At 35.7% G+C, this 23,738-nt stretch overlaps 1 protein-coding gene and 1 pseudogene across 4 annotated transcripts in view; one reads left to right on the top strand and one right to left on the bottom strand.

Moving 5' to 3' along the window:
* The window catches only part of LOC125830655 (peptidyl-prolyl cis-trans isomerase FKBP15-1-like), a 1,183,135-nt gene that overhangs the window by 212,181 nt on the left and 947,216 nt on the right, over positions 1-23,738 (bottom strand). The gene's annotated exons all lie outside the window — the stretch shown is intronic.
* Positions 21,718-22,449, top strand: LOC125830651 (uncharacterized; annotated as a pseudogene).

Genomic DNA, 23,738 nt, shown 5'->3' with positions numbered 1-23,738 from the left:
TTTGTTTCATCTTCAAGTCTATTTGTTAAATGACTTTGAACAAGTAAAATTCTTATTATCCATTGAGAAAGAAATCTTCTTAAATTGTAAATTGACACACATTTATTTGCCAAGTCTATTTCAATTGTCATTGCAAGTGTGTGAAATTAAAGTGTGCACCAACTGTTTTAATACTTAAGATTATAGGAATCATTCAAACTTTTTGCAAATCTATCTAAAAGAAGATTTAAAAATAAATATTTAAACCTATGGACTCGAACATTAAAGCAAATGTATATCATAACTACGTCACAATATAACACACATACCATTATTTTATTTTTACCATTATCTCAATGTAGTTCATTGTATATGTTGTTTGTAATATCAAACAATGAATTATTTATAGATTATTTAACTTGTCATCTTTTCAATTAATCATAAGATTTATGCGTATTTCAGCAAAAAAAAAAAAGAGACAACTATAACGTAACGTTGTACTCCTTTTATTGCTTCATCACGACGGATTTAAACAAATCAAATGATATATAAATATCAAAGAAAAAGAAAGATAAAATAGTTAAATTAGCCTATAATTCAAGTAAAATGATAGCTTGAAAAATCTCAATTTCAAGCTCAAATATCTAAAGAAAAAGAAAAACTCATAGCTCAATTGCAATGACAAAGGCGTATGACTTTTCAGAATGTAATAAATTACTCTTGTGCGTGTGCACATGATTATATTATTTAGCATATTTTTGAATTAGTGAGTGAGATTGCAATTGTCTGTCAAGAATACAAGATCATTTATCATTATTTAACTTTAAAAAGAAATTGAAAATTTAGAAAAAACTGACCTCAAATCACAAGCAAATTTATTTATACAGTCACAGACACTATCAAGATTTTATAAGTTAAGCAATTAGCTTACGATGTTAACATACATGCGTATAGCCTCGAACTCGATAATTTTATTGGGCCTAAATGAGTCATATGATCATTCTAAAAGTCAAATTTTCAGGACATCTCAAAAACTCATCTCATATTTTGTGTTATTTTCTTAAGAAATATTTTTGATATACATTTTGGTTGGATTAAAGAAATATTTGGAGCACAAGTTAATTATATGTTTGTATGCAAACGTTACCGAAAAAATCCAAGGTTTATTAGTTTGGTTTGATTTATAAATTTAAAAATTCGACACAATGGTTTGGTTTGGTATTTGAAAAACCTGAACCAACCCGAGGTTGAAAAACCTGAAAAAATCCGAATTGTATTAGTTTGGTTTGGTTTATAAATTTAAAATTTCTACACAAATGGTTTGGTTTGATATTTGAAAAACCCAAACCAACCCGGTCATGTACACCCCTAATTTTTAGTTTAACAAAGGATTTCTATACGCTATTAAAATGTTAATTGATATAAAATTGTTTAATATTAGAACTTTCAACATAATTCAAATAAGAAAAAAGTTAATAAGCAAAAGTTTACTTAATTTCAAAGTCTTAAAAGGGAAAATTTAATATATATTACTTTAATTAATTTTAAAATCCTAAATATTAAGATAAAATAACTAAATGACATTTTTTTTTCGAACCTAAAATCTCTTTTCAAAGGGTAAAAATGGCAACGACATTTTATGAAGGTGATTCGTGCGCTTAGTACAGTAGATATTAATCCATCTCTATCAACCAATCAAATTACTCCCTTCCTTTATTTTACACAACATACTCTCTTCTCTATTTTGTGATTTTATTTTGTACTCTACATTTTAGTCAAATAAATTTCTAAAAACTAAATTAAAATAGGTCATAATAAATATAAAATATTTTATTTACATAGATAATACTAATAGCAAAGTGGATATAAATCCTTTTTCGAATTTCCATGTTGAAAACTACTTTTCTGAATTTAGCTACGGCAATTTTTTTAATTTATGTGGCTAAATATAAACTGATCGTATCTGGAAGTAATTTTTCTTAGCTTAGAACCTTGAGGAAAACTCGCAACGACTACTATTCGGATGCACAATTGATATAAATTTATATATTTGCAATAGCTCACAAATCATATTAAAGATGTAAATCGCAGTAGACAACCCCGTTATTATGAGCTCTGATTGAGAAGGTTATTGATGCGAAAAATCTATCTCACATCTCACATGTAGAAAACCAACCACTCACCCAACTAATTCAGTCACCCTTTGCGCTTTCTTAAAAAAATTTATTGTCTATTATTTTGATTTTTATGGAAGTACACAAATTTAAAAATTTGGCCAAATTTAGAAACTTCTTTGTGGTTCTAACTTCTTAATTTTTGGACCTAATTCTGTGGCCATTGGTTCTTCGTCTTCATAGCAAACAACTCATAAAATCCTAGTTAAGAGTTAAATAAATTGCTACCAAGAAATAGTACTTGTAGGTGGTCCACTTTTTATTAATTTCATCTTGTGCAAACTCTTTTTCTCTCTGCTTCATGTATTCAATTTTCCTTAAATAAACTTCCTCGTTAGGCGAAAGCAATGAAAAGGCAATAACGAGCCTTGTTGTCACAAATTTATTCCTCGTGACTTTTAGCTTTTCTTATGACTTTCAGATTTTCATTATGACTTTTGAAGAATTATACTCCCTCCGTTCCTTTTTATATGTCACCCTTTTTTATAAATAATTGATCCATAATACTTGTCATTTCATAAAATCAATGCATAAATTATCATATTTTTTTTTTTTATCCTTTGAGCTATTAGCCTTGAAAATATACATTTGACCAACTTAGAAAAGCTAAATAAATGATTCATGTTCATTGGTTAAATTAATTAATTAAAATAAATTAATTCATATTCATTGATTGAAAACTTGAGTTCCAAAAAATTAAATAAGGGTAGAATAGTAAATTTTCTTAGTTTCTTAATGAACGTGAAATCCAAAATGGTGACATATAAATAGGAATAGAGGGAGTAATAGATGTTTGGCTGAACACACAAACAAATCCCTAAACTTGTTGGGGTTTTCCCCTCAGGTACCTCAACTACGCATTTTTCCTATTGAATCACCCATAATTTGTTCATTTTAAACACTGTGGGCTGATGTGGCACAAAACTAAACTTCCGCAAATATTTTTTGTTGAGTGTGCACGTGAGATCCACCTTTCCCGCGTGGAAATTGCAACCAATCAAACTTCAATCCAATTACATGTCAGCGCCACATATTCATTTCCCAAACCTAAAAACCTAAAGCCCCTTCATTTTCCCCCCAAAACACTTCTGACCCGAAGTGTAGTGGTTCTAGATGAGAAAACCCTAAAAATTGGTCTTATTTTAGTGACATTTATGCTAGTTACAACTAAAATTCTCAGATTTTGAAGTGATTTTGAGTGTTTTGTTGAAGGTATCATCGAAGATTGCAGAGGATTTTGGAGTTCAATCACAATTTTCGAGTGTTATCTAGTGAGGTAAGTTCATTCTCTAATTTCTATGTCATTTTTATTGTTGTAACGTGATATATACTGCATTTTTAGTATTATCTTAATGTGATGGTGTGTTGTTAATATCTAAAAAAAAGTTAGGATTTTTTTGGTTCTTATTGTTCACAACGTGTCAGGAAATTTTGAGGCTTTCTCCTTGTTTCAGGAAATCTTATGCACACCATTATTATAACACGTATTCACCATGGTGAAAAATTTATTCAGGACAAAAATGGGATTATTTATAATGGGGAAAACGAGGTGGAATATGTTAGTATCAACAAGGACCGCTTCTCAATAATTGAATTACTATATTACACTAAACAATTTGGGTATATTACTGTTGGTGAGTTCTGTTTTAAAGATCCCACAAAAAATGACTTTATTGAGGTGGATATTGATTTAAGTTTACCAAATCTTGTGAAAGACCTAAAGGATGGTGACCTTTTAGACCTTTATGTGAAGCATGTGGTGGATGAGGTAGAAGTGGTCACAACTGGATCTCTTTGTGGATCTGTAGTTGAAAAAAATAACAATGTGGTTGGTGAAGAAGACTTACAAGATGTAAATGTGACTGCAGGTGAAGGGTTGATTCATGAGGTTGAATCTGAAAATGTTAATGTTGAAGTTGAGCCAAGGGATGTATTAGATCTAGGAGAGGTAGGGGCTGAATCAAATCAAAGAAGTACTAACTCTTAAGAGGATGTTATTCCTGATGAGGATGACTCTGAACTTGATGAAGAGTTGAGATCTCTAAGAAATGAAAGGAGAAACAAAGTGAAAGAAAAAATCCGTTCAAACTGAGGGAATAAAGCTTGGAACAACTGGTATTGATAGAGGATTTGAAGATATATGAAGAAATAAGGCTGCTAGACACACCGGAAGACCAGGGGGTGATGAGCAATATATAGATAGCTCAAAACTGGATAGTGATGACAGTAGAGATGAATTGGATCCAGATGTTGTGAGGGGTGTTGATTTACCAGCAAGAAGAAAAAATTTAAAGGTAAGATTTGATCTTGATTGTGTTCTACCTATTTTTGAGCTTGGTATGGTATTTGAAAGTGCTGAACAATTTAGAAAAGTTGTTGCAGACTATTCTTGTGAGTATAAAATTAGGTTAAAGTGAAGCTTAATGACAAATGCAGGGTTAGAGTTAAATGTGAGGACAAGAAATGTCACGCCCCGAGCTTACACCCTGGGCGGGACTGACACTCGAGAATCATTGTTGGTCCCAAGCAAACCCTTGGCCTGACTTACTTACTCAACGAAAAATTTAAATTATCAAAGATAACTCATATAAAACTTAGAATTTGATAAAGAAAACATTCAACTAGCCAATTAGGCAAACTCAAGCCTCAACAAAAGATAATGAAAATTAAAAGATTAAAGACCTAACGGTTTATTATCTATGAAGTCTCTAAAACAACTGACATGGATGTCGGGACAAGACCCCCGATCATCCTAACAAATGAAATACTAAAAGCAAATGATAACAAAGGAACCCTCCGAAAAGCAAGGAGGCTCACCAACTGACTCCGAATGCTCAACTGGATCAACGAGGCGTTGGATGATGATCATGGTTACCTGTGTCTGCATCATAATAAGATGCATGTCAAATGGCATCAATACATTGAATGTACAAGTATGCGAGGGGAATTCTAAAACAAGACATAAGCTTGAAAGGAACTCAAGAACTTACCTGGCTCAACTCAACTTAACTGAACTCATTTCAATATAAAGCAGTATAAAACAAGTGCAATATAAAGAAAATCTTTTAAAACATGGATGTCAATTCTGTGTGTATGCAAAGATACAATATAACTCTGAGATGTATGTTAAAATACAAATAAACGGTGTATATAAGAATACAATTACTTCTGTGGGAGTTTCTCTAATCGACAACCATCACGTAAGAGCTATTGTGATGATACAACGTTTTGCCTTACGCTTCCAGGGCCATCCTATACCTTGCCGAGGGTATAGAACCTGAACTACTAAGTGGATACACTAGTCTATGCTAAAAAGCACTACAAGAATCATCTAAAAAGTATGACCATTTTTTACCCATGATGGCTACATGGTTTATGGGGTCTGTGAGTTATCTGAACTCTCCCCCATATCGGTACTCAATACTACTCCCAAAATATGATACCAACTCTTATGTTTAAAAACATACTTCTTTCTGTGATTTGAGATAATTGCTCAAAAACTTAGCTCAAAGGCTATCTTGGAAATCAAAGTTTCCTCTCTTGCTTAATTGTGAAAGCATTTACACTTTTCTGAAAACTAGCTCAAATGCTCTTTGGAAATCAAGGTTTCCTTTTCTTGTTTAAATGTGAAAACATTTTAAACTCTTTGGGAATATATAGTCCCCATATACTTTGAAGGAATGGACTTCATATTTACTCTTTACTCTTTACTCAACTCGAACTTTAAGTCTTAAAACAAAGTAAAAACATTTGGAAAAGACTTTTGGAAAACTCTAAGAACTCTTCTTGACTTGACTCTTACTTCTCTTGACTTTGATCTTAACTTTCCTTGAATTGGATTATGGATTCAAGGTTCATGATCTCATGTTTATGATGATTTCATGATGTTTAGACATACCTTAGAGTATAAAAATCGATTGTAAAACATAGGTACGTTACTAAGGAACTTGTACGAAAAAAAGGGAGAAAATGGGGTGAACTGGCGTCCCTGGCGCTCTGAAAGGCGCGGGCGCCAAAGCACGAAGTTCAGAGAACCCTTCTTGGGCTCTGAGAGGGGCGACGCCCCATAGGCCAAAGTTCAGAGAGCCCTTCTTAGGGCTCTAAGAGGGCGACGCCCCAGGCCCCTGCCCAGGTGCCTCCAACTTTTCTTCTTCGTTTTTCAACTCTAAACCCCTCATATTTTGACTTGGTTCTTTCTCCAAACACTTAGAATCAACTATACCATCATTATATGAAAGATTCTAATCGAATTCACACCTAAAATAATGGATTCGGATCAAACAACTCCTTAACAATTTCAACGAATCAAGAATTCAAAGGAAATTCAACAAACCCATCAAGAACTCAATTTCTAAGCTTTCAAGAACTTAAATTCGCTGAAATAAATCATGATTGGCAGGTGGGTGAACTAACCCAATGCTATGTGATCTCACATACCTCGTAGGGATCACCCCTTGACGAAATCCACAAGCGATTCTTGAAGAACTTGACGATTTCCTTGTTTCTCCTTCTCTTTTCTCCTCTTCTTTTCTCTCCTGTAGACCCCTAAGTAATTACCAAAAATGAATTAAAATAATAGGGTAAGGAAAATACCAAACTACCCTTCAAAAATCCGGTTTTGACTTTTTCTTATTTGAACAACCCAACCTCAAATAGGCATATCTCACTCATACGAACTCAGAATCGCGCAAACTCAGTGGCGTTGGAAAGATTATTCCAAGATATTTCCTACGATATCTGGAATCACACCTAACTCTTCATAATCTAGGAGTTATGGTCGTTTGAAGTTGACCAAAAACCCAAACTTAACTTAACTTAACCAATTTTCCAGTTACTGGGTGTTACAATATCTCTCCCTTGGGAACATTCGTCCTCGAATGAGATTACTCTTAATAGGCTAAGGGTGTAACATGTAACTTTCAGCTCAAACACCCAACATGCAATGCAATTACAACATGCTAACTTATAAATTAAAGAGTACTAAGAAGAGAATTAGTACCTTGGTCTGGAATTTCTCCGGATTCGAAGAGATGTGGATATCTCTTCTTCATATCCTCCTCAGCTTTCCAAGTATCTTCCACAACAAATTGGTTCCTCCAAAGAACTTTGACTGATACTACCTCTTTTGTCCTCAACTTGCGAACTTGGCGATCTAGAATCTAAACCGAAATCTCTTCATAAGATAAGTTATCCTTGATCCCAATATCTTCAGTTGGTATGATCAATGAAGGATCGCCCATGCACTTCTTCAACATGGAGATGTGAAAAACCGGATGAACCACGGCTAACTCTTGTGGTAGCTCCAACTCATAAGCTACATTACCTACCCTTTTTGATATTATGTAAGGGCCAATATACCGAGGACTAAGTTTCCCCTTCTTACCAAATCTCATAACACCTTTCATGGGTGAAACTTTCAAGTACACCCAATCATCTACTTCAAACTCTAGCTCTCTTCTCCTAACATCAGTGTAGGATTTCTGACGACTTTGCGCCGTTTTCAACATTTCTTGAATCACTTTCACCTTCTCCATAGCTTGATGAACTAAATCTGGTCCTATCAACCCTGCTTCACCAACTTCAAACCATACAATAGGAGATCTGCATCTTCTCCCATAAAGAGCTTCATAAGGAGCCATCTGGATACTAGAGTGGTAACTATTATTGTAAGCGAACTCGATGAGAGGTAGGTGATCATTCCAATTACCTTTTAAATCATTCACACATGCCCTCAACATATCTTCTAAAGTATGAATAGTACGCTCTGCTTGCCCATCTGTCTGAGGATGAAAGACAATACTTAAGTTCACCTTTGAACCCAAGCCTTTTTGGAATGACTTCCAAAATTGTGCAGTAAATTGCGCACCTTTGTCTGAAATAATGGAGACCGGAACCCAATGAATCCTTACCACCTCTTGAATATACAAATTAGCATAATCTTCTGTTGAATGGGTAGTTTTTACCGGTAAAAAGTGGGTTGATTTTGTCATTCTATCAACAATCACCCAAATAGAATCATATTGTCTGTGAGACCTTGGTAAGCCTTTGATGAAATCCATATTAATAATCTCCCACTTCCATTTCGAAAGTTCTATATTCTGAGCTATATCGCCTAGCTTTTGGTGCTCTACTTTAACTTGTTGGCAATTCAGACATTTGGCCACAAACTCTGCAAAGCCTTTCTTCATACTACTCCACTAATAAACTTCTCTCAAATCGCGATACATCTTTGTGGAACCCGGATGAATGTAATATCTGGAGCTATTAGCTTCCTCCATGATCCTCTCCTGGAGTTCATCCACCTTTGGTACACACAATCTACCTTGATACCTCAATACACTATCTCCCTCTTGTTCAAAAGCCATTACTTTTTGTTTATGAACATTTGCCTTCAATTCAAGCAAAATTGGATCTTGGTCTTGTTTTTCTTTCACTTCTGACACTAATGATGATTCAGCCCCATTCATTACCACCATTCCTCCTTCTGTGGAATCCATTAGTCGAACTCTTAAGCGTGTAACTCTATGCACATCTTTCACTAACTCTCTCTTCTCTTCCTCAAAATGGGAGGTACTACCCATAGACATCATGTTCAAGGCATCAACAACAACATTAGCCTTACCTGGGTGGTAAAGAATACTCATGTCATAATCCTTGAGTAATTCCAACCACCTCATTTGTCTGAGATTAAGCTCTTGTGATCAGTGAACACATTTACATGAACACCATATAAATAATAACATCATATCTTCAAAGCAAATAATACAGCAGCCAACTCTAAATCATGTGTTGGGTAATTCTTCTCATGAAATTTCAACTATTCGGAGGCATAAGCTATAACCTTGTCATTCTGCATTAATACGCAACCCAAACCAACTCTAGATGCATCACAATACACCACAAAACCTTGAGTACCTTCTGGTAAGGTCAAAACTGGGCAGTAGTTAACCTCTTTTTCAATTCCTGAAAGTTTTTCTCACAAGCCTCAGACCATTGAAACTTCACTATTTTCTGAGCTAATTTGGTCAAAGGGGATGAAATAAATGAGAACCTCTCTACGAACCTTCTATAATAGCCAGCCAAACCCAAGAAACTCATAATATCTGTTGGAGATGTGGGTCTTGTCCAATTCTGCACTGCCTCTACTTTCTGAGTATCAACTTTAATTCCCTCTCCAGACACAATGTGGCCTAAGAATGCCACAGACTCAAACCAAAACTCACACTTAGAGAACTTGACATACAACTCTCTATCCTTTAGAGTTTAGAGAACTATTCTGAGATGACTAGCATGATCTTCTTCATTCCTCGAATAGATTAGTATGTCATCAATGAAGACGATAACAAACATATCTAAATAAGGTTTGAATGCTCTATTCATAAGGTCCATGAATGTTGCAGGCGCATTGGTCAAACCAAATGACATAACCAGGAACTCATAATGACCATAATGGGTTCTGAAAGCTATCTTTGGAATATCACATTCCCTTACTCTTAACTAATGGTAGCCAGATCTGAGATCTACCTTAGAGAAACAAGTGGCACCCATAATTTGATCGAAAAGATCATCAATTTTCGAAAGAGGATAATTATTCTTGATGGTAACCTTGTTCAACTGACGGTAATCTATAACGCCCCAAGGTGAGACACTTGGTTGAATAAAGCCCTTATCAAGGAGATCTTTCGACTGTTCTTTAAGCTCTTTAACTCTGCTGGTGCCATTATGTATGGCGGAATATATATAGGACGATTATCTGGAAGAAGGTCTATACCGAAGTCTATTTCTCTCTCAGGAGGGACTCTGGGAAGATTATCTAGAAAGACTACTGGACACACGCTTGGGTTATGTGGTTTGATATTTAGCCCAAAGAGAGGGCGAACCTAGGAAAACCCTAGTATCCATGATCTTGGCGGAAATAATGAGGAGTCTGTCAGCATGCGTCGATGGTCGAATATTTTTCGAGGGATGCAACCTTTTGCTGCAATTATGGGCTATTGAACACTTCTACCTACGGTCTGACGAGGTAGACAACTTTCTGGGTTATGGCAACAAGATTGATAATCATTCAAGAAGAATGGTGCTTTCAGCGCCCCTGTAGGATTCGTAGACTGGTAGATATTCTTGACAGAGCTCGAGAGCTACCGCATCCAATGGAAGCTCCATTGGTTGTCCACCCCTCATGCAATAGTAAGAGGCGATGACCGATACTTCATTGAGCTCATTGGCTTAAAAGGCGTTCAACCATACACTCCTCTTCGAGTACTCCGCCAATTTGGGAAAACTCAGGTAATACCACTCCGGTCTGACATGGAGCAGTTTAAGTATGAATTTGGATTAGATAAACCACAAGTCCACATCATACTTCGAAGATGGGAGCGAGTGTTAACCATTCCTATGGGTGCACGACAGGCCTTATGCACACGTGAGTAGTACATATGGATCCTAAAGGAGGTCAAAGACAGAGAAGTGAGTGGGGAAGGATACTATGCGCTCACTGATGAAAGGGAAAACATATGGGCACGCAACGTGTTGAGGATCAAGAATGAAGTCACTCCCCATACAAGAAGTCAATTGGCGCCAAGCTCTTAGAACAGATATCTTCAAGATTTTTAGAATTTAGGATGACTTTTCCATTTGTTACCCCCTTTCCCTTAGTTTATTTCAGTTTTTTGTTTTCCAATTATGATGTATTGTTCGAATTTTATAATAAATAAAGTTTGTTTATTTCCTTTAATCTAAACTCCAAATTGGCAAATAAGGCTTGAATTAATTGTTGTGCATCACTTATATGTCATCTTAGGCCTACCTCTGGCTCAACGAGGCTCTTTGCATTTAGGGCGTTTTATTTTAAAACAATGTGCTTGTTATCTCAATTTATGCAACGCTCTACCTTGGGTTTTCTTTTGCTTTTACTTTTATTTTTACCATTCCCCAATGGTTGATCTGTAGACCATGGTTTACCACACGCGATCAAAGGACGCTCTTCCTTCTCTTCCAAATGAGAACCGCTAAGGGAAGAGGAAAGCAGCTAATGAGAAGGTTTCAAGTAAAACCATTGAAAATGAGTATCCTCCAAGCAAGTTGATCTCACGTTTGGAAAAGAAAATAAAGGAATTAGAAGAAGAAGTGTCTGATATGCGCGGGTGGGCCAAGATATTACTCTCTGTCGATCCCACTCTGGAGACAAACATAGATAAGTCGCCTGTCACAAGTCAAGCCACTCTCCGAGATAATCCTCCACTCACTCACCCTATTTCTTATCCTCCACCAACTTACCCCACTTCTCAAAATCAACCAAGCTCCATTCAAATGCCTCTAAAGAACACTCATATTTCAAATTACCCATATCCTCCTCAACATCATGCTTATGGTTCCAGACCTCCATATCTTACTCCGAGTCTGCGGAGTCCTCCCTTACAAGCTCCTCAATATCAAATACCTCTACACCAAGTCCTTTGGTATTGTGCGGCGCTCATACCATATCAAATCCCTTCATATCAAATGCCTCCATATCAAAAGCCTACTCATCCTGTTCACGAAGTCAAAACCCTTACTCAAAAATATATTCGCAAAAATCTATTCAATGTGGAGAAGAGGCCCATCAAAATTTACACTCTTTTGACTGAGCCTATTGATCAGTTCTATGAAAAGTTGAGGATTGCTAGTCACATCGCTCCTATCAATGAAATAAAGATGAATATACGTGCAAGGTGGATTGAATCCGCTAAGGTTTGCGCTTATAACTCAGGGATGAAAGGACATACCATAGAAGAATGTCGTGATCTGAAAGACAAGATTCAACAATTGATTGATACCAAGATCATATGTTTGGACAACTTCGCGCCAACGGAATCCCAACAATGAGCATGTCGAAGCTCATTTGGAAGCAGTTTCCAATAAGAGCCTTGAGCCATTTAAGATTATGTTTTCTAAATTCAGGTACCCATATTAGCATCTGGGCAATAAAGTTGGTCAGAATCTGTCATTTTCAGTATTGGTTAAGAATGCTCTGTTTCATGCTCTCGGTATTTGGAACTACGTCAGAACTGATTCCCATTTAAGAGGGGATACGTAGGCACTCCTATGGAGTTTGGTTTTTATCTTAATAAAATTCCATTTTCCCCTTTTGACCGTGTAACTAGGGCAGAATTTTTAAGAGGTTCTCAAAAATTCCTTCAAAGTGCATTTTCCTACAAACTATAATACTGGGGCAGAATTTTTGAGAGAGTCTAAATAATTCCATCAGAAGGATATTTTATGGCAAGTGATGATACTGAAGTAGAATTTTCTGCAGGGAACTCAAAACTCCTGCAAAAGTATTTCTTCGCGCAAATTAGTAACTAGGGCAGAATTTTTGAAAGGGTCTCAAAAATTGCATAAAAGAGCATTCTTCTTGCAAAATCTCGATACTGGGGCAGAATTTTTGAGAGGAACTCAAAAACTCCTTCAAAAGCATTTCTTCTCTCAAATCAATAACTGGGCAGAATTTTTGAGAGGGTCTCAAAAATTCCATCGAAGAGCATTCTTCTTGCAAAATCTCGATACTGGGACAAAATTTTCGAGAGGAACTCAAAAATTCCTTCAAAGGCATTTCTTCTCGCAGATCAGTAACTGCAGCAAAAAATTTTGAGAGGGTCTCAAAAATTCCTTCAAAAGAATATTTTCCACACAAATCAGGATTGGGCAAGTTTTGAGAGGATCTCAAAAAACTCACAACAATCAAGCTACAATCTACAACAAAAATCAGAATAGCAAAAGTTCTACACTGGGGCAAAAATTTTGAGGGGACCTCAAATTTTTTGACAACGCTTCAAAGGACATTCTAGCAGACATCAGAGGAGCATACTGTGTCGAACCAGGGATACATATCAACCTCCCCTTTTAACTATTTTTCTTTGAATGTATAAAATACAGGTACATATACTAGAAGCAGCTTCAACATCGCTTAAAGGATTAGCGTACCACCATATTGAGCCCGACAAATCGCTAATCAATGGCATCATGTCCTTCCAACAAGGCGAATGACCAAACTACTCTATACTGAGCCTAATCGCCAGTCAAATAGCATAATATCCTTCCAACATGATGAAGGACCAAGTTGTTTTGAGCCCGACAAATTGCTAATTATGAGTACATCTTTCCAATCAGACGAAAGAATCATGCTACTTTATATCAAGCCCGACAAATCAATATTCAACTGCACCCACTCCTTACAATAGGACGAAGGGTCAAAGCTACAATATTCTGAACTCGAAGATTGTCAACAAACGACACTTGACCCTTCTAACAAGGCGAAGGTCCAATATATTTTATGCCCTCAATCGACTATTATGCATGTGCCCAAGAATTACATCATTGCATGTGCCCGATGACTGCATGTGCCCGATGACTGCATGTGCCCGAAGACGGCATTGAGCCCGAGATTGCATTGTGCCCGATATTGTATGTGCCCGAGAATTACATTATTGCATGTGCCCGAGAATCGCATTGTGCCCGAAGATTGCATGTGCCCGAGACTCCATTGTGCCTGAGAATTGCATGTGCCCGATATTGCATGAGCTCGAAGATTGCATTGTGCCCGATGACTGCATGTGCCCGAAGACAACATTAAGCCCGAGATTGCATTGTGCCCGGTATTGCATGTGCCCGAGAATTACATCATTGCATGTGCCCGATGACTGCATGTGCCCGAAGACGGCATTGAGCCTGAAAATTGCATGTGCCCGATATTGCATGATCCCGAAGATTGCATTGTGCCCGATATTGCATGTGCCCTAGAATTGCATTGTGCCCGATATTGCATGTGCCCGAAGATTGCATTGTGCCTGAATTGCATGTGCCCGAGATTGCATTGTGCTCGAGAATTGCATATGCTCGAATATACTCCAATTAAGCTACAAGTATCAATAGATGCCCAAATTACAGATACGTTTTCTTTACTCATTACTTATGTTTCGAAGGTGTCATGGTCTAAAGACATCTTTCATGGCCTGCGAACATCATATCATGGCCTAAGGATTTACTTGCTGCTTATCATGATCCAAAGGTGTCATAGTCTGAAACATCATTTTTCATGGCCCACAGACAACATTTTCATGACCTGAGGATATAAATTTTGCATATCATGGCCCTAGACATCATAGCCTAAGACATCATTTTCATAGTCTTATGGCAAACATCATTGTCGATATGGGAAATTGCATCATGTTTACATCTACCGTTTATTTGATATATTTGCTCTAATCACTTTATTTAGTCATATTACAAGCTACATATTTGCAGAGACTAATATTTTGCAGATAAGACATTTTTCACCTCTCAGCTACGATTATTGTGCTTACATCTATCGCAACGAAGGCCCTACCAAACTCTTTGCTACTCGTATCACGGTTTTCCATTTAATTCCTTGCTACTCATATTACCTCCTCTTCATCAGATCCTTCGCTCTTAAACTAGAAATCCCTCTGTCATGCCTTTCTCGCTACTCTAATGCTATCCATTCAAACCGATATCGTTCCTCTTCGAATACCGTACCGCTCTTTCAATTTTTTAGGAGTCTTGCTTGCTCCTGAATCTAGAACTACACACGACATGATTCTCGTATAACCAGAGATATGTAGGCGGCTTAATACCAAAGTCTTGGTCGTACCTTTTTTCAACCTTATATCATTTCAATTGATCTTGCTGACATTTATCGTCAGTCGGACAAAATCGGCTACTAAGTCAACGTTGGTTTCCCGACAATTCATCCTTCATTCTCAAGCAACCAAGGGGCAGCTGTTGACACACAATTTTGACCGACCTTTAACCCTTTTGGAAAGCTATTCGATTAAATACATAATTTTAAAAAATATTTCGAGTTTAAAATTTTAACTGATTTTGTCTAAGAAACTATATATTTTAGTAAGCATACTTTATTAAAATTATTGTAAATACTACTAAAATATTTTAAAATTATTAATAAAACTCGAAATAATTCAAATGTTTTAAAAAATTTAAGTAATTTTAATTATAATATTTTGTAATATTTTAATTGGATAACATTCCTTTAAATTTTCTCAAAATCATTTAAATTTCAGCCCATTCTATTCTAATTTCTTTCAATTACAACCTTTTAATTTATAATTTATTTCAATTATAGCCACCTTTCATTTCAATTCTAGCCAATATTTATTTCAATTTTGGCCATTCCAATTCAACTCTCAAGACCCTTTTTATTTTAATCTCGTCCGTCCATCTTTAAATTAAATCCTAGATCAAATCCTAGTTGCTCATCTAATTCTAATCCTACGGTTAAGATCAACTTTCCTTCTTTTCCTATTTTAAACCTAAAAAGAACTCAAACCTAAAACATTAGTCATCTCTTCCTCTCCTCTCAATTAGCCGTCGCCCCCCATCTCTCTCTTCTCTGGTTTTCTTCGCCAGCAGCAGCAGCACGAGGCTGCTGCTCTTCCCCTCTTCTTTTTTTCACCTTTTTTCAACGAAGACAACAACACCAGTCGGCGAGGAAAGTAGCTAGCAGCAGCAATCAGCGGTGCTCTGATGGGCAGCAACAACAACCGACATCAACTCCAGCATCGAGCTCCTCAATCGACATAAGCAGCAGACGAGAAGCACAACTGCAACCAGCGAACTCCAGCAGCTCTAGACAGCAGCCAGGCGAACTACCTACAGGATGACGAAGACGACAACAACTCCAAGGCAGCTGCCGGCGAAACAGCAACAACAGTCCGACCAAGCGAGCTCCAGCGAAGTCCGAAATTTGGATTGGTGGAAGACGGATCTCCAGTATTTTCTTTCGATCAATTACTACTTCATCTATTTAACCCTATGTTGTTCCTATTTTTTATTATATTTTCATATCATTGCTTTTATGTGCTTGATGCTTGAATGATAGGAATTCGTTCCGTTGTATGCATAAACTTTTGGGTTGACAACTTATTGAACCTATACTTGTATTAACTTGCTAATAACTAATTCTTTTCAACAGTTGGTTTTAATCTGAATTTTATTGTCCACTAATCTTTGCATATTTTCATTCCTTAATTGACTTTACACCATGTTGAAATTGATTGTCTAGCTTAATTATAGTGTAGACAATTATCGAATTAATTTTGGAGTTTGATTATGATAATGTTTAATTGCATATTCTTTATCTTACTGATTGGCCTTTATGATTGGCACCTTAATACTTGCTCTCGTAAATTGATTTGATAATGTTGATAATAGATGTTTAATTTACCATTTTGATCGTTTCCTCTAGTCGCTGATTTGGACTTATTTAGTTGTCCTCTATGCTGAAGTAATTGATTCTTACCAATTTGCTCACTGTTTTACTATGGTAAGGGATTGGGGCTGTAAATTTATTCCTTCCCTTAAATAGTCATCTTTTAAAGTGTCTTCAAATGAATAATATTATAGCTAATATGGTGACCTTAATTGATTTCTTTACCTTAATTATATTGTATTGATGCTATTGCCGTATTTATTTCTTGATAAAATATGCAGGGATGTTAATTTGTAATATTGGTTTGAGCCGTGATATGGTCCTTCTTAAAATAATATTATTCCTTTTGGTTGATGATGTGCAATATTGATTGGCGGTGTTATTTGATTTTAGGTGCCTTAGTTTTAGATAGATTCTTACTTGTTTAATTTCGGTAAAAAAATAAATTAAAATAAGTCTGTATTTGTCTTCCTTCTTCATAGGGAAAATGTTAATTGATCCTTAATATTTTTTCCCCTTATTAGGAGTCCTCCTATTCACTATATAATTAGACTCTTCCCTCATTCATTTACTCTCAGATCCGACATTGGCTTACACTTTAAAAATATACTCTAAAAAAATATATTGCTCTCGACTTTTTTTTTGAAATAGAATTAAGCTTTCCGGTAAATAAAAGCTCCTCTATATTTGTTATTTTGCTGTGTTCGGGTCTAGTATCGAAATAAATTGGGTCTTCATTGCTGTTAAAATTTCTGCATAATCGGTTAGTTCTACTTTTTACCTTGCATATATTATTTTTTTGTATGAATAAATAAAAGGGAAACATCCGGGTTAGTTCTCTTCACCTTCTCTTCTATGTGAATATTTGTGTGTTTTGCTTAAATGATTGTGGGTCTACATGTATGTAACAATATTTTACTGTGCATATTTGCTTTTACTTGTATTCGGCTATTTTTTTTTCTTTTTGCTTTAATAGGGATCTTGATCTTAGAGTTCAGGGTTTTGAAGAATCGCCTTGAGAGGATGTCGATGAATTTTTAGTTTGCTTATTTATGTACTCATTGTTCCTTTTATTTGGTACTGTAATAATCTTGTAGTAACTCTAACTCTCTAATATTATATGAAATAACTTGGGGAATCATCCAAGGGGGGAGGGGAATTATATGCTAATTGTTAATTTATCGCAATCTATTCGTGTTAGAAAGCATGCCTATAGGAGATTGTTTATTTATTTCTTCATATTTATTGAAGTTATATCGTTAAGATAATCAAGAGAGGGTTAAGGAAAAATAGTTATTTATTAATTGTTGACTTATATTGATCTCATATCAGTTTACTATCTGTTAGAAAAAACATAGAATTTGCATAAAGCACCTGATTAAGAGTATGTGACTCTCGTTTTTGTTTGATCTAAATAATCAAAATGTTCTTTAATCGGTTTTCTTACAAATAAAAAATAAAATATATAGATGTCATGCTTACAGTGTTCGTAATAATGTTTCCAAATAATCAATTCGGTATTTGATCTAGCTGCATGTTTCTTTTAGCATTAATCTGCATGTTAGTCACTAGTTAAAATGAAATAAATGTCAAATAAGATTGCCGTTGGATAGTTAATTGTTAAAGAGTAAATGTCAGGACTTGATTAATAATTTATTAATGTTAATTAATCAGCCTAATAACTTCCGCATGTTTAAATAACTTTTCTATTAGTTAATAAATAAATCCTAATTAATATTATATTGCTAATAGAATCTTAACATGTTTACATTTATAAACTATGCCCAGGACCTAATAAAACTAATTTGATCAGGTCAATCACTTTTCAGCATTATTCTTTCTTGCCACTTAAAACGAAGTTAATAAATCATTGTCAGCATGTTTTAAAATCTGCCCTGAATGGTACTGTTGCATATAATTAACCAACCAGCTTGTTAATTCACTTAGAAACCATGCCTATAAGACTAAATAAATAATCTTTCAACATGTTAAATAGTTGAAATAAATCTGTTGCATATTTTCTGCTCATTGTTCAACAATTTCTGCATTCACAATAATTTTCAGCCATGTAAAATAAATCTGTTGATTGCCACCATATTAAATAGCTGAGTTACTTTTATGCATTGTTTTGTCACTATTTCATAACATCTTATTTAAAAAAATAAAAATTAATCAGGTCATTTTTCTGCATCTGCTACTTGCTTCTCTAATTCAAGTCTGCTTTAAATATATCCTCTGCATCATAATTTTGCTACGTAAAAATCAGCTACTGGATTTCTGCATCTAATGAACTAACTGCTACTTAAAATAAATCTCTGAATTAATAAATAAGTCTGCTACTGTTCTAAATAAGTTTGCATTTTGTTATAATCTCCTGCCCTCTAAATCCAGTAATTATATTATAATGCTTGCTTATGTGCATTCACTTAAAATGAAATCCTTTCACCATTATGTGTGTTTGAAAGCATGTTTAAATAAAATCTAGAGGCCAATTTGAGACTTATGTGCTAAATGCTCGTCCAAATTGTTTGTCTTGGTGTCTAGGTGGGCCTATTAAAAGCATATATTTTATTTTAGTCTAAATTCACTCTGATAGTAGTCCAATGCCTCTTGGACCTTAAGCGGGGACGTTAGACACCTTTTAGAGACGAAAAGCATGTGGTGGTGGGGTAGGGGTAGTTTAGGCCCTATGGATATGATGACATCAACTCAGGCTTAAAGCGACAAATCTTGGTTTTGTCAGTCCTTACATGGAAGCCTATCAAAAAATAAAGTCGAGTGCTGATCCTAAAGTCCTTCAGAACCTCCCTTTCCTTTGTTCCTTTATTTGTTTATTATTATATTTGTTTGGGGTAGCTTAAATAATAAAAAAAAATTGTTTATTCTATTTGATTGTGCAATTTCTGTCTCTTAGCTCCTCTTTTATTAATTGTTTAAATATTTATTTCTTGTTTATAACATCACCTAGTCTTGCATGCTTAATTAATAAAGTAGATAATTTAATTACTCCTAATTGTTTAATCATAGTTATCACCTAGTCATCATGCTAATTAAATAAAATAATAAATGAAATGACCATAATTGCTACTTGTAACCCCCACATAAATTGCATGAGATGCGGTCGGGACCCATATTTGTGGATCTCGAGGGATGCCTAACACCTTCCCATCGAGGTAATTTGAACCCTTACTCTGATCTCTGGTTCGTTGACCTTAGCAAGAATTAGTTTAGGTTAGATAGGTGCCCTAACGCGCCTTAAATCGTTAGGTGACGACTCTTCATTTTTCCTCTAAAAGCCCAAAAGAGTTGTTAGGTCGTGCACCAAAACCCAATTTGAAAAAAATGGGGCGTGACAGGGAGCCAGAGCATAAAGTTCAGAGAACCCTGCTTGGGGCTCTAAAAGGGGCGACGCCCTAGAGGCCAAAGTTCAGAGAGCCTTTCTTGGGGCTCTGAGAAGGACAATGCCCAAGGCCCCTGCCCAGGTGCCTCCGACTTTTCTTCTTCGTTTTTCAACTCTAAACCTCCTATTTTGACTTTGTTCTTTCCCCAAACACTTAGAATCAACTATACCATCAATATATGAAAGATTCTAATCGAATTCACACCTAAAATCATGGATTTGGATCAAACAACTCCTCAACAATTTCAACGAATCAAGAATTCGAAGGAACTTCAATAAACCCATCAAGAACTCAATTTATAAGCTTTCAAGAACTTAAGTTCGCTGAAATAAATCATGATTGACACGTGGGTGAACTAAACCAACGCTATGTCATCTCACATGCCTCGTAGGGATCACCCCTTGATGATTTCCTTGCTTCTCCTTCTCTTTTCTCCTCTACTTTTCTCTCCTCTAAAACCCTAACTCAATTTTTAAAAGTTTAAACTGACCAAGTTCAGTTTAGACCCCTAAGTAATTACTAAAAATGAATCAAAATAATAGGGTAAGGAAAAGACCAAACTATCCTTCAAAAATCCGGTCTTGACTTTACTTATTTGAACAGCCCAACCTCAAATGGACATATCTCACTCATACAAACTCGGAATCATACAAACTCGGTGGAGTTGGTAAGATTATTCCAAGATCTTTCCTACGATATCTGGAAGCACACCTAACTCATTGTGAGCTAGGAGTTATGGTCGTTTTAAGTTGACCAAAAACCCAAACTTAACTTAACTTAACCAATTTTCCAGATTTTTATTTTTTCCCAAAATGACTCTTTCTAATTCTAGTCCTTTCTAGTTACGGGGTGTTACAAGAAATGCAAATGGTTGTTGTTTGCTAGTATAGATAAGGATTCTAGTGATTTTATTGTCAAAAATTATTATCATGTGCATGTATGTGCTCATTCAACCAAGAACAAGTTGTGTACATATAAGTTTTTTGCAGATAAGTTCAAGGATCAGATTACCTGTCAAATATGTAGTGGTAAAGAAAGACGGAACCAATTCTAGAGATGTGCAAAGTCAAGTTTTGAGGTGAAATTTCAAGATGAGATGGATAAACTCAACAAACTAGGTAAGAACATTTGTGAGGACTTATTGCATTATGAAAAAACTACTTGGTGCAACACATATTTTAAGGAGTATTCTAGCTTTGACATTGTTGAAAACAATATGTGTGACATTTAATTCTTGGATACTAGCTGCTAGACATAAGGCTATCATAACTATGTTAGAGGAGATTAGGCACAAGATAATGGACAAAAATGTTGCAATGAGGCAATTTGCTGAAACTTGGATCTCAAATATCTCTCATATGGCTAGACTAGTACTCGAAGAGAACAAAGATCTTGCTAGATGTTGTGAGGTTAGCTTCAATGGTGATATTGGATATGAAATCAAAGATGGTCAGTACATGCATATTGGTGACATAATGAAGGAGACATGTACATGTAGAACATGTCAATTGAGGGGCATACCATGTCAACATGTAGTGCTTGCATATCAATATAAAGGCATAGAACCTGAACATCAAGTGGTACATTGGTATAGGAAAGAGATTTCTTGAAGACTTATAACCAATTTCTCCATCCAATACCAAACATGAAAATGTGGCCTCACACTAGTGGTGCAGTGATTGAACCTCCTGAACCAAAAGTCATGCCTGGTAGGCCATCAAAGTGCAAAAGAAAGGCAACGAATGAGCCTAGGAAAAAGTATGGAAAGTTGTCCAAAAGAGGAGTAAAAATGACTTGCTCTAAGTGTCATCAAGTAGGCCACAACAAAAAAGCTTGTCAAACCATGGTAAGTTATTCTTCTCTTCTAATTCATCTATAATTAGCTTCAATTATTTAGAGTAATAAATTATTATTATTATTGTATTAATAGGTTGGGATGGGACAACCTGGAGGCTATACAAGCAGGCAACCATGCTCAAGTCATCCACTAGTGTTTATCCAACAATCAAACTCAAAACAACCACCATTGTTTAGCCAACCATCAAGCTCAAACCAGCCACCAATGTTTAGCCAACAATCAAGCTCAAGTCAGCCACCAGTATTCAGTCATCAAGGTAGTTCTATGTGTTTTGATGTTTCAGTTGTTAGAAGAGAGCAACAACCTGCTAAAACCAGAGGCACGGGTAGAGGCACAGGCAGAGGCATAGGTAGAGGCACTGGCAGAGGCACAAGTAGAAGCACATGTAGAGCACTTGCAGTGGCATTGGTAGAGGCATTGGAGGTGTATAAAGTCAGCAGCCTGATCAACCAAGGGCTATGGGAGATTCAACATCAACAGGAAGACAAAAGAGGACCAAAACTGTAGGATTTGAAATATATACAAATGCAAGTGGTAGCCAAACATTAAATGTAAGTGTAGATAATTTTATTTATTTCTTACTCTACTATATAAAGTCTCATTTTAAGACATTTATATGCAGCCTGGTACTTCAGGAGAAAGAGTACTCCAGGAGCTTACAAGGATGCAGCTCCAACAAATATTGATATTGGTTATAAGCCTCGAGGACTCAAGTGGAATGGTGGAGATGTTGTCATAACTTCACAGTTACAACGTATGAGTCAGTCAAGGAAAAACAAATGTGCATCTAGTGCACCAAGGAATGCCTAATTTCAGCACAAAATTTACTTTTTGGATGTGTAATCAACAATAAAAACTTGTATTGACTGCTTTGAAATGTCTTTTGGTGTATTTTAAGTATATTAACTGATTTGTGGTGACAATAGAGTACTACTTTTAATTATTTCTCATGGATTGGTATGTTTGATTGGAGCTCACTAGAGCAAATTAATCGTATGGTTGATCAGTTATGTTTGTGTTGATTTATATTGTTCTGGAACTCATTAGTCCAATTGATAGTGAAAGTGTATGAACACTTATAATTGTGTTTTACACCATTTTGTGTGAAAATGTTCGAGAATAATTGTGTTTTATTTCAAAAGTCATTTGAACACATTAGAAAACAAATGAGACTAACACATAGTTTGTCTTCATTCCTTCAATCAAAATCAGTACAATAAGAACACAATTGAAGGCAATTACAATAGAAAACCCGATCAAAATTGCCCTCATAGAGAAGACTACAATCTACCAGAAATACTATTATGAAGGAATCTAGTAGAAGACAAATGAGCCAAAGCACTAAGATAATTTTGTTACATAAATCCAAGTAGCTAATATCACCCCTACGACAATGCATATCATCCATACTTTTCTTGATCAATTCCTCTCCAGTTCATATGTTTTGACTCTTTTCAACAAACTCCAAATCACCATCCTAGATTGAGCCGGCATTTCATCATCATACCATCGGAAATATCCACATCCACCTTGTGCCTACAAAATTAAAGAAAAAATTGAATTACAAATAAGGAGATTCTTTACTATATTGTACAGTAAAAATGAATTACCTTTAAAATTTTGCAACAAAGGAACCTACATCCAGGGTTGGATTGCGTCCATGAGGTCTTCATTTCCACAACGACCCCACATTGACATAGCACATTTGTAGTTGAAGAAGCAGAAATCGATGAACAAGATAACTTCGACATTGAAACTTGATGATTAAGAAGGAATCAATGAAGAAGAGATATGTTTTGATGAGCAGCTCCAACTAACTGATGAAGAGGAAGAAAAGAGGAGAAATAAGAGAAAAATGGGAGAAATTAGGGTTAAAAGGGGAAGAAGAGCGTTGGTGGGTGGTTCAGGGATCCACATCAGCGCCTTCAAAACGTCTTCACGCGCTCAAGCGACGTGAGATGCCACATCAATCCACAATGTTTAAAAGAAACAAATTATGGGTGGTTCAATGATTCAATAGGAAAATGGTGTAGTTGAGTTACCTGAGGGGAAAAAACCAACAAGTACAGGGGTCTGTTTATGAGTTCCGCCTAGATGTT

The sequence above is a fragment of the Solanum verrucosum genome, unplaced genomic scaffold, assembly GCF_900185275.1.
Source record: "Solanum verrucosum unplaced genomic scaffold, falcon-dt-bn FXZP01000297.1, whole genome shotgun sequence".
NCBI lineage: Eukaryota > Viridiplantae > Streptophyta > Magnoliopsida > Solanales > Solanaceae > Solanum > Solanum verrucosum.
This window is presented reverse-complemented; position numbering and strand designations above follow the sequence as displayed.